Source organism: Bombus bifarius, unplaced genomic scaffold, assembly GCF_011952205.1.
Source record: "Bombus bifarius isolate JDL3187 unplaced genomic scaffold, Bbif_JDL3187 scf7180000009770, whole genome shotgun sequence".
In the NCBI taxonomy this organism is placed as follows: Eukaryota; Metazoa; Arthropoda; class Insecta; order Hymenoptera; family Apidae; genus Bombus; species Bombus bifarius.
Window position 1 is genome coordinate 43,351 of NW_022885326.1, and position 15,774 is coordinate 59,124.

The 15,774-nt window shown below is 34.7% G+C and overlaps 2 long non-coding RNA genes and 1 pseudogene across 6 annotated transcripts; 2 read left to right on the forward strand and 1 right to left on the reverse strand.

Moving 5' to 3' along the window:
- Positions 1-2,008: 2,008 nt before the first annotated feature.
- LOC117215691 lies at positions 2,009-4,196 on the reverse strand. Of its 3 annotated transcripts, XR_004489188.1 has the most exons (5): positions 3,938-4,196; positions 3,114-3,866; positions 2,758-2,847; positions 2,438-2,527; positions 2,009-2,334 (listed from the first exon to the last, which is right to left on the reverse strand). It is a non-coding gene; the product is annotated as an uncharacterized LOC117215691 (long non-coding RNA). The 3 variants fall into 3 exon arrangements; XR_004489187.1 differs by having other exon boundaries at positions 3,509-4,171; XR_004489186.1 differs by having other exon boundaries at positions 3,114-4,171.
- Positions 4,197-7,207: 3,011 nt separating this feature from the next.
- Positions 7,208-8,252, forward strand: LOC117215688 (annotated as a pseudogene).
- Positions 8,253-12,497: 4,245 nt separating this feature from the next.
- On the forward strand, positions 12,498-15,572 carry LOC117215689. Of its 3 annotated transcripts, XR_004489184.1 has the most exons (7): positions 12,498-12,759; positions 13,255-13,383; positions 13,532-13,649; positions 13,721-13,875; positions 13,988-14,823; positions 15,054-15,143; positions 15,247-15,572. It is a non-coding gene; the product is annotated as an uncharacterized LOC117215689 (long non-coding RNA). The 3 variants fall into 3 exon arrangements; XR_004489182.1 differs by having other exon boundaries at positions 13,532-13,875; XR_004489183.1 differs by having other exon boundaries at positions 12,498-12,681; positions 13,532-13,875.
- The last annotated feature ends 202 nt before the right edge of the window (positions 15,573-15,774 follow it).

A 15,774-nucleotide genomic window follows, 5' to 3' on the forward strand; every position in this document is an offset into this window, starting at 1 on the left:
TAATAATTTAATTATAATAAGCACTTCCAGTGAAGCTATTCATCCTGAAAAGGTAGAGAAAAATCAAGGTGTTGTGAATAAAGTAAATAAAGAAGAAAAAAGGGTAACTAAGGAAAAGGATTCTAAACATTTTCAAGCTGAAGAAACGCAAGTTCAACAAGCTCAAAGACATCAAAAGGGAGAACATAGGGAATCACCAGTTGAATATATATATAAAAACTTGAATAAATACGCTAGCCATTGGATTATAATTGGATTAAAAATACTTTATTCGTTACTACATCTAATATTTGACGTAGGTAACATAGTAGGTAGTGCCGATCTTATGATTCCCCCAGGAAAATATAGATGGTATCACACTATACTATATACAAAATATTTTTGGGTTAACATGGCTGCGGTACTTTCAAAAATTTGTATTTTGAATGCTATTGGCAAGCAATTGGATAATTGGATCGGTGTCAGTAAACTTGCGTCTTGGCGTAAAATAAAAACTAAAATGAAGAAAGGGAAGAAAATAGTAATTGGATACATGGAAGTCATGAAGCCAATATTACAAAGTTTAGTAGCTTGCAAGGGAAACGAATATATAAACCCAAACGATTCCCCAAATACTCCAACTGCACGAATAGTCTCCCCAGATTTAAAAACTAAAACATATTTACTTTTAGACTCCGGATCAGAAATCAATATCATCAAGAAACCTGCCTTACCCGATTCAGCAACCATCAACGAGCAAGAATCAATTGAATTTCGAGGAATTTCGGCAAAGAATCTGGTCACCCTAGGGCAGACAATAATACAGGTTGCGGGCCATTCAGTTACTTTTCATGTAGTTGATGAATCATTGCTGATCGATCAAAACGGAATCTTAGGATCCGAATTTTTGCAGGATGCAAAGCTCGTCTGCATTACGAGCAAAAACATATTAAATGGGGAAGTATTTACATCCCGTTCGATACAATAATTGTGCTGAAACGAAGTTCGGTACCACGTACAATAAATATTGCAAATCCGGAGGCAAACGAGGGATTTATTCCCAAAATTGAACAGATTAAGGGAGTCTATTTCGGAAACGCGGTTGTGAGAAACCATAAGAGACGGGGTTATCTAAAAGTAATTAATACCACATTGAGGGATTACGAATTTACCATACCTACAATAGTAATTATAGAATTTATAATTCCCACTTCGCTCTCTCATACTACGTGCAACAATATTTCAGTATCTAAAGAAACAAGGTTCGACAAAATAATGGAATTGTTGCGACTGGAACATTTAAACATAGAAGAAAGAAGAAACGTTGAAGCACTAATACAGAAAAATCAAGACAGATTTCATCTTCCTGGCGAGACGCTGGAGGGAACAAATATATTGAAAAACGCACCAACACGTTCCAACGATTGATGAATTCGATATTATCAGGATTACAAGGAATATCAATCACACCGACCATTATAGTAAAGCAACTACCAACAGTCACTACATCCGCTCCGAACGAGCTCAGGGATGCGATCAGTCAAATTTCCTTCGGAAATTTGAACCCCGAGAGGGGGGGTGTCACGTCCCGCGCTACGCACGTGCCGTACCGAAAAACGGAAAAACGCAATATACAAATAACGCGAGCGACAATTCGAATATCCAAAACGAACACACGATACAACGAAAATGGAAATTGTTTAAATAAAAGTTTAATTAAATGTAGTCATATATAGAGAATTAGCATACGAGGGCAAATAAGAGATAATAAAGTTAAAATAGGTACTCTAACGAAATAGTAAATATAAAGAGTACAACATAACCTATAATTTCATAATTCGACTAAGGATAAACTATGAAGAACCAATTAACCAAAAGTGACTCGCAAATTAATTAATAAATCACGACATAATACTATATTCAATCAGGATAACCTACAATTCGACAATTTAATCAAATCTCGTAATAACTTCATGAATAATTCAAAGGAAAGGAAAAAGGAATGGAACGATAGGAATACACACCCTTATAACAAACAGGAAATATCAAGCAATTTAATATACAGCAAATATGGACATACAAAACCACAATAAACAAAATATATCTTATATACAACTAGATATAAAATATATAAAACACCTAGGCATATTAACACACTTCAATAAACCAGGCACTATTGTCAGAATCCACACACGAAACGTCAAGATTAAAGTAAAAGGGATTCCACGAACAATACACTCGAACAAGTTAAAACTAACACAATCGAAACAGACCACAAGAACGATTTCAAGAGACAACGGAGTGCGGTAGTATATGGAACAACACTGCTTGTCGAATACTGCAGATAGTGGTAACCTAAAGGGAAAAAGGAAAATTACTATGCGTGCTCTAACTATTACTTAAATATAAAATGTGTAATTCAATAAAATAATTACAAAACAGTGGAAGTGGAAAATACCTCGTGAACAATTACTCATCGTAGAAGGAAGTGTATGTGCGAAGACAGGTTATGTGTCCATATCCGTAGAACATAATCTACGACAGCCAGCTGAAACAAATGTAGGAATTAACTTTAATTGTTCCGATACAAAACATAATACTACTAAATGTTTATAACAATATTGTGCCTGAACCAAAGGAAGTGTGACACTGCTTATCGAATCATGCAGATAGTACAAACCTAAAAGGAAAAAGAAAATTATTATGTGCGTTCTAACCATTAATTATAAAATGTGTCATTCAATAAAATAATTACGAAACAGTGGAAGTGGAAAGTACCTCGTGAACAATTACTCATCGTAGAAGGAAGTGTATATGCGAAGTCAGGTTATGTGTCCATATCCATAGAACACAAGGTATGACAGCCAACTGAAACAAATGGAAGAATTAACTTCAATTGTTTCAATACAAAACATAATATTACTAAATGTTTATAACAATATTGTGCCTAACTCAAAGGAAGTGTGACAGTGCTTATCGAATCATGCAGATAGTAGAAACGTAAAAGAAAAAGGTATATTATTATGTTCTAACCATCATTTAAATACACAATATGTTAATTCAATAAAATAATTAAAAGCAGTGAAAGTTAAAAGTACCTAGTGCACAATTAATCATAGTAGAAGAAAACGTACATGCAGGAATTTCGCAGAAACAAACTGTTGACCCACTCCGTAGAACATAGTATACGACTGTCAGCAGAAACGAATAAATAAACTAACCTCAATTGCCTTAATATATATGGAAGAAAATAATACTATTAAAAATTTATAATTATATTTCAATTAAACTAAACGAAGCACGATAACAATCAATAATTGATGCTCGACAACAAACTTACAGTTCGCTAATGGAAAATAAAACCGAAAAAATCAAGAAAGTTAGTGACATTATAACGAAATAACTCAGCGTTGACATAGCGGTCCTTAATAAGAAGAAATAAAATCAGTTAATAAGTGCAGGAAGAGTTAAGAAATAACTAAGATAGGTTAAGTGAGTAATTTACTACTCACGATAATTTACTACTCACATCGAAGAAGTTTATACAAGGGTCAACGCAGTGATGAGAAACCAACTACCAAATTGGAGTAAATGTGTACGAAGAATCGCAGTCGATACTACTGGAATGACCAAGAAGACGTGAGAAAATTGGAAAGTTAAAAATTAGTGACATTATAACAAACGATTCAACACCGACGTTATGGTCTTAGCAAACAAGAAAAGGTATCTTACAAGTTAACGAGGTTTGTATGCAACCAATCATCCTTAAAGGAAATGTGCATGCAGGAACTCCACGAGAATTGGCTACGGATCCAACTTTGCAAAACATAATATACGACGGTATGGAGATATCGAAGGTAATAAATACCGAGGTAACCAATCATAACCTAAAAAGGGGAAGAATGTTGTAAACCATCTTGGAATAGAAATTGATAATAATAAGAAGCTCGTTACTCACATCGGAAGATATACATTAAAGTCGACGCAGTTACAAGAAGCCTACTACCAAACTTAAGTGAATACTTATGGAATACTGAACCAGATACTACCGAAACAGTCAAGGCAGCAACAAGAAACTGGAAAACCAAGGAAATATTCCGACATTATAACAAAACAATTCGATGTTAACGAAGCGGTCTTAGCGACCAAGATAGTGGACGGACTATTTTACTATATAGATATTTACAAAATATAGTGTTTTATATATATGTCGGAGATAAGAGGACACCGGTGCCTTCCCTCTGAAACCTCGGGAAAATCCATAAAAACATTGTAATTAAAATCTACAGTTGTAATTAAACGATTTGCCGTCATTCTACCCAATTGTATTTGTTTGAGACTTGTGACAATGAGCTTGGGCTCGAGGCGACAGTCAGTCGCCGAACGTAGCCGCGGTTACGGGATGAACTCTCCATCTAACAAAGGCATTGAGTAACCCTATAGCTCTCCTTAAAAGAAAGATTTGTAGCGACACGTGACAGTAAACATTGCAACGGTTTCTGTCCCGTAGCTTGCCACACGCAGATCCTATTCTCCGGGCAGGATGTTTACCAGATGTCGACGCGTCTCCACAGTACGTGATCGGCTAGCCCGAGGACCGTCATAAACACTAATATCTAGTTACCTAAAATCCTTCAACAGATACACAGTCTTTGTCCCAGTTACGGGAAGACAGGAGAGACCTATTTTTCCACGAACGACGTCTCTCACTAGCAACCCTCCCTCAAGGGCAGCTAGCATCCTTTTCTAACTACCGATATGGAGATTGGCCAATTAGCAGCAACGTCAATTTCCCTTACTTTCCGAACGTAGGATGTCCCCGACGAATCCGATGATCTCGTGTCCCTAGACACACCCCGTCATAGTTTTCCTCTGGGGTATCACCGGGACGGAAAGTCATTCTCTCTTGCGGTCTCATCGACAAAAAAAGGATTAACGCCTTACGGTCAGCGAATATTAACACAGAATCCGACTTAGATTTTTGCGAGTGCATACGACTACCGTCCCTTTTTCCGCGGATTGGTTATTGAACCTAGGATCATTGTCATTAGTTTCTCGAGTATCTAATTACCACGGTTACTTGTCCGGTTCTATGGTAATCGTGCTTACACTAGCCAATGTCTTCTCTATTGCATAACGACGACGTGTAATCCAAACGAAGATTCGCTTCGCGCCCCTAACCCTAATTCTAATGTAAACCCGACATATATATGTAGATATAGTAAATACTCGAGCTTCTAATCGGATAAGTTTTACAAATGTTTAGTAGGGTAAGATTTATTTGTGTCGATAGGATTAATGGCGAAAGCTAATTTTTACTCGTTCGGGCGATTAACATAATACGGTTTATGACAAACGCTATCGTATGATGTAGGCGATGGCGATCGAGATTAGAAGGAATGCGTCTCGCAATGTTCGGAAATAAGTGAACTCGAGGGCGAAAAACTCGGTACAGAATCTTCGTGATTTAATTCTAACTCTTCTCTGCGCCTCTTTTCTTCCCTTTTAACTTCTGCAGCAATTAATCGTTTGTACCAACGTTCGGTTCGCTTCTTGCTGAGGTGACTTTTATCTTTTCGATTCTTTCTTGTTTTGTCATCTGATATGATCAAGGTGAAATGAATATCACTCTCTGTGTGCGACTTGTGCGATTTCGCAAGCCTTGCCCAAAGACGGGCGATATTTGCCAACGATGGGAGGAGGAATGCGAAAATCGATAAGTGTTTTCGATAATTGAAAACACCGTTAACACATGGTTTAACACAGCGAATAATCAGTTAGATTTAACAATTTAGAAAATATAAGTCGTTCTTGGCAACTAGTGGAGTCGTAAGCGAAAAATGATTATTTTAATTGGCAACTTGATTCACTGTGGACAATCAGTGTGGCTTCGTAGGCCTCGCCCAAGGATGAGCAATCTGCTAACGATTGGAAGAGGAAAAAGAAAAACCATAGATGTTCTCTGTGTTGAAAACACCGTAATCACTGGTTGATACAGCGAACAATTGTAAACGAAATAGATCGAAATTTGATAAAGTTGTTTTATTCCAGACAATTTATTAAATCTTGACCAAGAACGTTTATTTCAATTTCATATCGTGAATTCAAGACGTTCGAATGAAATCTACGTAAATTGTGTGCTTGATACTATGGGTGCTTTTGTTCAGAGACAACTTTGTTCGACTGCAAGTTAAAACAGAAGAGGATATACAATTTCAAATTTCCTACCTTGATTAGATGTAAAGTCGATCGGCGGTATATATGGCTTGGTGATGTGTCGAATTTTGACAATTAACTTTGATTCCGCAGATGAAGTGGCAATACGAATGCTTAATTCGAATAATGATTTTTTGAAACCATTTTTAATATTCGATTTCGACGGACAGAGTGACGATGTAAACAATTGGAATTTTGGATGAAGACTCTTGAAACTATTTAACTTTTCTAATATTCGATTTCGACGGACAGAGTGACGATGTGAATGGTCTGAATTTTGAATAAGGACTCTTCTACTCTATGTTATTCCCGCTTATTTATAATATCCTAATTATATCATCTCTATGGGAATCACAGCATTGCTACGTGACAAATTAGGAATTTTCTAACTGTCTACTTTCGCGGATTGTGCTGAAGTTTCGTCTTCTTGATTATCTTATTTACGCTATTCCTAATTTCTCATATCCTTGAGACACGTAGATGCTGCTGAAGTTTCGTCTTCTTAATTTCTCATATTTCGTTGGGTATTAGGGACATGCAAGGTGCGTGATAAAATGTAGGTATCGTAGTAGCTCGTATTTTGCTAATGTTGCGTCTGCGATGTTTCCCAGAACTTCCTTACTGATGCCAGTGGAACGTGGCAGGTGCGACATCAATCACATCTCAACCTACATCAGTGATAATACATCGACACCCGACCTTCGGACACTTTTGGACACATCACCACCTTATCATCATAGCATACATCAAGGCTGTGACGCACCTCAGTCCACATCAGAGATAGGATATGGACCCCCGACCTTCGAACACTTTTCTACATCATAACCTACACCTAGCCCATCAACATCCTAAAACCAAAACGTATATAAACCGAGACTTCACCCAACTCGGGCAGTTCTTGTTCCTCTTCTAGTTGCTGTACTCATACAACCCCTATTCTCCGGTTCGGTGTTATCTTGTGTTTATAATAAAGTTTTATAAAGGAAAATAAGTAGTTGGGTTACGACTCAGCCTTCTTACTACCACCCAAGTACCAACTTTACGTGACATTTTGGCAATCCGTGCCAGGATCCATCAACTTCAAGAAAACGAAATTACGCATTTCGGCATACGTGCATCATTGAAGATTGAGGGATCAGCGGACCTCTGCAGATCAGCTCACTTTGCGTGAAAACGACTTCTACGGAAAGCGGACTACGGTCATCACCAAAACTGAAACTGGTCACGAAAAGAAGAATATTCAGGTAAAGAACTGGATTCTATTAAATATTATCGTACTCGTCGCAATAGCTTCGCTAGTACAGACTCCAACAACAGTACAATAACCACTATGAGCAAAAAATCAGAAGACACATCTTCTGTTAGCCCTATGGCTACTGGTGTGGATCCAAGTATTCGGGCCATACTAGACGCTATGCAGAAGCAGAACGAAATCAAGTTAAGAAAACTGTTAAAGGAGACTATTAAAGCAGCGACTAGTCGGAGTTATCAGGGTAGTTTAGTTTCTAATAATTTGAACAAAAGCTTGGAGAAAACAGACGTTACTGTAGGAAATGAAGAAATGGTTTTGAAAGAATTTTCAAAAGAATTGCAGTCTAATGTAGAAAATTCTTATGAAAAGAAAGTATCAATTGACACCGCTTCACAGGATTATATTTTCATTAAAACAGACTTAATGTTTGATGTCAATAGCTCAACAGAATACCAGAAAGAGTCTGTGAAACGAAGGAAAGAAGATATTGCAGTATTGTATAATGATTTGTCACCATCTTCGTCACAAGATACTCAAAATTTACAAGAATGTTTTGACGAAAAAAGTAAAAGTTTAGGAGAAGCAGAAAAAGATCATAACAAGAAGGATAATATTTCAATGAGAAATATTTTGGACAGCGATACAAATAAAGAAAACCAAATTGAAACGAAGGAATTAGAAGCAGTTAGTAAATCAACTGCTGAAAATGATACAAAATCAATAGACAACGTTGAACAAAATATATCATTAGAATCCATACAAAAAGCAAGAGATAATGCTTACAATAATGAACATTTGCTTATAGAAGAAGACCAAATGATGACAGCGAAAAATGCGTGTGACACTACAGAATCAAAAACTTCAGCAGATCTTATGTCGAGAAATTTAGATGCTAATACACAAGAGAAGTCTTTAGAGAATAAAGATGACAAGAATCCATCTCCATCTATGTTAGTAGTAAACGGAGCAGTCGTTATAATGTTGCTGCAAAGCCTGCTACTTCGCCAAAATTTGAAGAAATTGTTTATAGTCAAACCAGACAATCAAACACAAATAAAATTTTGCGAAGCGCTTTAAAGACGAAATTAATCGAAGACAAGTCTGAAATAATTAATAAACAAAAGGCATCGGAAAATGTAGAAAATAAATTTGCCAAAGAAGAAAAAAGAGGTGTTAAACAAAAATCAATTTCAGATAGTGAAAACGAAACAACTGATACTCGTCAACGAAGGGAAGTTCTTTTAACGAACACAGCTAGTGATAGCGATAGGTATAAATCTGTAGAAAATGATAATGCAGTAACGGGTGTAATAGCAACTGATGAAGCGAAACATAGAGGCAGACCTAGGAGATTGGATAAAGTCGAAGTTAAAAAAGATGAAGATACAAGGAAGATCCTACAAAATGGGAAGGGTGGATTAGAAGAACAAAGAAAACTCGAAGAAGATACAAAAGAAGAAACTGCAGAGACAGAAGTCGATTCAAAAGGTATATTAAATAATAAGTGCGATTTACTTGATACCGAAAGAGCTATTGAAATCAATGATACGGTTCAAGATATCAAATTTACTGAAGGTAGAAGCCGCAAAATGATCAAATATCAAAATGATATGGAAGATGTAGTAGAAGATTCACAAGAATTATCTAATAAAAGTAAGTTATCAGAAATAAGGATTGCACTTAACAAAATTGAATATACAAAAACTATTTTACGGAATAAAAAGAATTCATTAGAAAGAGAAAGAGGAGTAAGGGAAAAGAAGGAAATGTACAGACAGAAATTATTTCAAAAAATATATCAGATGATAAATGTGATTTGCTTTAGAAAAAAAAAAAAAATATTATCCACAAACTACATTAGGAATTTATCTATTTTAGTGAGGAGAAAGAGAAAGAATAGAGGAGTTGATCAATAGACTGTGGATTTTGAAGCGTTTATGAAAAACTTACAATTTTAATAAAATATTCAATGTAAAGTCTTTGTTATAATATTCAGATAGATAGATGAAAAAAAACTGAATTTGCATAATTACTCATGGCTTATTGATCAATCATGCGACTCGTTCAGAGGTAACTCGAGTTGTAAAGGCGACAATTTATTAAAAATGGTATATCTGACGTACGATGCATTTGCTCATGTTAAACTATTTAAATAAGTATAAAAATCACGCGAAAAAAAATCTACTGAAAATAATGTTGAACTAGTTAATAATAATAAATCATATAGTGAAACACAAACCTTAAATCAAGATTTTAAGTTCAAAAAAAAAAGAAAAAAAAAGAAGAAAGAAGTTGATAAAATGACAGCAACATGTAGCAGTAGGCGAGAGAAAATAAACCAAATTTCTAAAAGAAGAAACGATGCTCAAGAACTCGAAATTTCTCGAGTGGATATGCTAAACAACGAATTTAATGAACAGTTGAAAGAACGTGAAACAGCAATAGAAGACTTACATCAAATGTTAAAGCATCAATCGGAAATTCATAAAGTTACCTTAAATGAAGCAAGTTTGAAAATAGGAGAACTCTCTGATAAAATTAAATGTTTTAAAGGAAAAGATAGCCAGATACCGAAACGTAATAAATTACTCGAAGAAGAACAGAATAAATGGAGAAGTTTAGAAAAAATGATTACAGAAAAACTTGAAGAAGAAAAATCCCGTTAGGAAACAGCTGAAGACGAAGTGAGAAAGCTTTCCAAATATAACGAGCAACTTCTAAAAGATTATCAAGAAATCCATTAAAAAAAAAGAGAAATTTCAAGAAGAGCAAGCAGAGAATACAACTGAGATTGGAGATCATTCAAGATATGCAGGTGACACATCTTTAGATAAAGAAAGTACGAACGATGTTGAAATATTTAATACAAATGAGGGTGAACAAAACATTGAGAAACACAACGTTTGCACAGTGTTAAATATAGATACAGTTAGTGTTACTAATGCTCAGTGTCAAGCATTAATTAAAACACTTGGTGAAACTTTTGATGATAAAGCCCAAACATTGCATGTCACGGATACAGACACAGATTTGTCTAAACTAGTTGATAGTAGTTCAGAAGTAATGGTACTGACTGTAGAAACTATTATATTAATGATATGAATGAAAGTACAGAAGAAAATATTATTTTAACTGTACATGAAAAGGATGCTGTTGTAAATTCCAATGAAGAAAAAAATGTTTCTGCAGAACAAAAAGGAACGAAGAACGCTGAAATTGCAAATGAAGAATTTAATTTGGTAAATTATGCATGAGAATGTGATGGAACAATTATAGAAGTAATGTCAACAGAAATTGTTGCTTAAGAAGTTTCTGAAAATTGTAGCCAGAAAGACAATTATGACGTATTAAATCATACAAAGACAAGAAACGATTTTATAACTCCTATTATCTCAGGAGCAATTAGTGATCTAGAAACTGCAGATGACATTGATATTAAAGAAAAGAATAACAAGAAACAACAAATGGAAATGGCAAGATTGATCTTTTGATAGTTCACATAAAATTAATGTAGAAAAGAAAATTATTCATAATAAAATTGTCGTACTTATACATGTTGCTAATACAGAAGGAAGGAATAAATCTATAAGTGAAGCAGATAAAGTGCGCATAACTAACAAAAGAAGTGCAATTCAGGATATCTTTGATGATTGGGGTGTTGAAAATGCAGAAGATGATAGTCAGTCGGTATCCAAAGCTCCAGATACTGTGCAAATTGAATTGAAAAGTTTACTAAATGACACAAAAACACGAACTACAGAGGAAAGCACAGTTGTACTGGTCGAAGAAGAAGAACATGCATGGAAAAAGAACCAGTTGTAGATGCTGAAAAGGCTTTAGAAGTTGCTAAACAAAACAAAGAAATGCAAGTATCAAAGGAACAACTGGATAACAATCAAACTATAAAGAAACAACAAGATAGTATAAAACCATTACTCAAAGACCACTAACTCATTCTATATCACAGGCTGTTAGAAAGTCTACAAAAGATTCAACACGTGATACTGCGGCATTTCGTCAAACTTCGCAAATTATCCCTATTAATCGTAGTCGAAACTTAACCAGCCAACAACCTTCACAGGTTGAAATAGCAAAAGCATATACCACGACGAAGAAGAACAAGTACAAGTCAAGCCAGTCAGAGTCCAATTCCATCGCTCCATACTGAGGAAACACTAAGATTTTGGAGGACCAAAATCAATCTAAAGAGGGGGGTATGTGACATCAATCACATCTCAACCTACATCAGTGATAATACATCGACAACCGACCTTCGGACACTTTTGGACACATCACCACCTTATCATCACAGCATACACCAAGGCTGTGACGCACTTCAGTCCACATCAGAGATAGGATATGGACCCCCGACCTTCGGACACTTTTCCACATTATAACCTACACCTAGCCCATCAACATCCTAAAACCAAAACGTATATAAACCGAGACTTCACCCAGCTCGGGCAGTTCTTGTTCCTCTTCTAGTTGCTGTACTCATACAACCCCTATTCTCCGATTCGGTGTTATTTTGTGTTTATAATAAAGTTTTATAAAGGAAAATAAGTAGTTGGGTTACGACTCAGCCTTCTTACTACCACCCAAGTACCAACTTTACGTGACACAGGCGCGTGCCAACTTGTCCTTGCTGAAGTTGCATCTGCGATGTATCTGGTAACTTCCTTGCTGATGCCAGTGAATCGTTCAAGGCGCGTGGCAACTTAGTATTTGCCGAGTCTTCTTATGCGTTATTTCCTGTTTCTTTTAATAAAATATCATTTTTTTTTTTTATAATAGTAAGTTTAATATATTATTTCATTGTTTGTTTCTCACGGCTAGTTTCTATTAATTTCTAATATTCTTGCGTTACGTTGTATTGATCATTATTTATTCTTTCTTTGTTACGATCTTCCATTTTTATTATCATTTATTAAATATTTATTCCTTCGCTGAAAATATGATTTATTTTGTAACGCATAAAGGTTACTATATGCACGTGTTGATTATGGCCGCCTGTAAATGTTCGTAGTATATAGTGACATTTTATTAATGTGAAATCTATTATTTATCCGTTAATTATTTGTGACTTTATTTTAATAGTTGACGTATAATTGCAGTGGGAATAATATTATTTTGCATTTATTTAATGTGCGTAATTATTGCATGTATTCCGATGCGCACTTGTAAGAGCTATCATAACAGTCCAAGATGGCCGCTCGTGAATGTCTCTAGTAAAAGTATAGTGACGCGTCCTTAATTTGTTTAATACTGAAATAATTATTCGTCCGTCGCTTATTTTCCTCTATTTTAGCGCAGTTAGAATTTTTAAATGACAATAATATTGTTTGTGTAATCATTATAATGTGTATACTATGTGTTATTTTAATATAATAACATGTGGATTGTGTTATTGTTAATTTTTATAATTTATCAATAGCACTGTTTTATTGTTGTGTTTCGAGTGGTTTATTTTTATAGAGTGTTCGCTTAATTAATTTGATAGTAATATGTGCATAGTTTGTTATTACCAGTTCTACTGCGTAACATAACCTTATTTCTCTACGCCAAACTTAATACAATTATGCTATATTAACTTAGTACAATATAATAATTTTTTATCTTAACCGCATTTGTCGTTGATACTCAGTTAATCAGTTTTGATTAATTCATAACCTATTCCTATATTATTGGCTATTTTCTGTTTCTTTGTTATGAAGTTGTCGTTAGCTTGTGCGTGTAATTTGCAGCCTTTACATAGAATTTAGGAGCTAATCTTATACATTGCTAGTTAAAATCTTTAGTGTTTATAGGTTCTACAATTCTAATCCTTCATCGCTGAGTCCTTTACTTGGAATGGTTACATGGTGCGCGTTTGTATCTTTTGGTTCTTCGTTACATGTCTAACACTTATCAAGACTACTTTTACTTATCCTAGAATTGTAAGTATATATATAGATTATATAAAACACTATAATTTGTAAATATCTGTATAGTAAAATAGTCTGTCCACTATCTTGTTTGTTAAGACCGCTTCGCTAACATCGAATTGTTTTGTTATAATGTCAGAATATTTTCTTGGTTTTCCAGTTTCTTGTTGCTGTCTTGACTGTTTCGATAGTATCTGGTTCAGTATTCCATAAGTATTCACTTAAGTTTGGTAGTAGGCTTCTTGTAACTGCGTCGACTTTAATGTATATCTTCCGATGTGAGTAACGAGCTTCTTATTATTATCAATTTCTATTCCAAGATGGTTTACAACATTCTTCCCCTTTTTAGGTTATGATTGGTTACCTCGGTATTTATTACCTTCGATATCTCCATACCGTCGTATATTATGTTTTGCAAAGTTGGATCCGTAGCCAATTCTCTTGGAGTTCCTGCGTGCACACTTCCTTTAACGATGATTGGTTGCATACAAACCTCGTTAACTTGTAAGATACCTTTTCTTGTTTGCTAAGACCATAACGTCGGTGTTGAATCGTTTGTTATAGTGTCACTAATTTTTGACTTTCCAATTTTCTCACGTCCTCTTGATCATTCCAGTAATATCAACTTCGATTCTTCGTACACATTTACTCCAATTTGGTAGTTGGTTTCTCATCACTGCGTTGACCCTTGTATAAACTTCTTCGATGTGAGTAGTAAATTATCGTGAGTAGTAAATTACTCACTTAACCTATCTTAGTTATTTCTTAACTCTTCCTGCACTTATTAACTGATTTTATTTCTTCTTATTAAGGACCGCTATGTCAACGCTGAGTTATTTCGTTATAATGTCACTAACTTTCTTGATTTTTTCGGTTTTATTTTCCATTAGCGAACTGTAAGTTTGTTGTCGAGCATCAATTATTGATTGTTATCGTGCTTCGTTTAGTTTAATTGAAATATAATTATAAATTTTTAATAGTATTATTTTCTTCCATATATATTAAGGCAATTGAGGTTAGTTTATTTATTCGTTTCTGCTGACAGTCGTATACTATGTTCTACGGAGTGGGTCAACAGTTTGTTTCTGCGAAATTCCTGCATGTACGTTTTCTTCTACTATGATTAATTGTGCACTAGGTACTTTTAACTTTCACTGCTTTTAATTATTTTATTGAATTAACATATTGTGTATTTAAATGATGGTTAGAACATAATAATATTCCTTTTTCTTTTACGTTTCTACTATCTGCATGATTCGATAAGCACTGTCACACTTCCTTAGGCACAATATTGTTATAGACATTTAGTAATATTATGTTTTGTATTGAAACAATTGAAGTTAATTCTTCCATTTGTTTCAGTTAGCTGTCATACCTTGTGTTCTACGGATATGGACAAATAACCTGTCTTCGCATATACACTTCCTTCTACGATGAGTAATTGTTCACGAGGTACTTTCCACTTCCACTGTTTCGTAATTATTTTATTGAATGACACATTTTATAATTAATGGTTAGAACGCACATAATAATTTTCTTTTTCCTTTTAGGTTTGTACTATCTGCATGATTCGATAAGCAGTGTCACACTTCCTTTGGTTCAGGCACAATATTGTTATAAACATTTAGTAGTATTATGTTTTGTATCGGAACAATTAAAGTTAATTCCTACATTTGTTTCAGCTGGCTGTCGTAGATTATGTTCTACGGATATGGACACATAACCTGTCTTCGCACATACACTTCCTTCTACGATGAGTAATTGTTCACGAGGTATTTTCCACTTCCACTGTTTTGTAATTATTTTATTGAATTACACATTTTATATTTAAGTAATAGTTAGAGCACGCATAGTAATTTTCCTTTTTCCCTTTAGGTTACCACTATCTGCAGTATTCGACAAGCAGTGTTGTTCCATATACTACCGCACTCCGTTGTCTCTTGAAATCGTTCTTGTGGTCTGTTTCGATTGTGTTAGTTTTAACTTGTTCGAGTGTATTGTTCGTGGAATCCCTTTTACTTTAATCTTGACGTTTCGTGTGTGGATTCTGACAATAGTGCCTGGTTTATTGAAGTGTGTTAATATGCCTAGGTGTTTTATATATTTTATATCTAGTTGTATATAAGATATATTTTGTTTATTGTGGTTTTGTATGTCCATATTTGCTGTATATTAAATTGCTTGATACTTCCTGTTTGTTATAAAGGTGTGTATTCCTATCGTTCCATTCCTTTTTCTTTTCCTTTGAATTATTCATGAAGTTATTACGAGATTTGATTAAATTGTCGAATTGTCTTTCTGTTTGAGATATTTCGACGTTTGAGCGCTCTTTTCACTCCATTTTACACGCCAAATGTAATGCTCGTCCGTTTCAGAGTCGAAACAAGCTCAACAGAGCGCAAA